Below are 253 nucleotides of genomic sequence, written 5' to 3' on the forward strand. Positions count from 1 at the left end.
TGCTCGTCCTTAAGTTATTTGTTTTTTTTTTTGTTATTTTTTGGCCTTACAATAACTATATTCACCAATTTATATTGAGCTCGAGGCCGTTTTTTAAATGGAATTTTATTGTGGAAAAGCAACAATAATTTGAAAAAATGGTAGAAGTGATAGCTATTTCGGAAATCACCACATTTCCTCATCAGACTTCTTTCAGTAGGATTCGAACCGACGATCCCACTGACTCAGCCAGTTGCCTATGCACCGTGCTAAG

This window comes from Rhagoletis zephyria, unplaced genomic scaffold (genome assembly GCF_001687245.7).
Source record: "Rhagoletis zephyria isolate East Lansing unplaced genomic scaffold, Rhagoletis_zephyria_1.1 Rzeph_scaffold_01382, whole genome shotgun sequence".
In the NCBI taxonomy this organism is placed as follows: Eukaryota; Metazoa; Arthropoda; class Insecta; order Diptera; family Tephritidae; genus Rhagoletis; species Rhagoletis zephyria.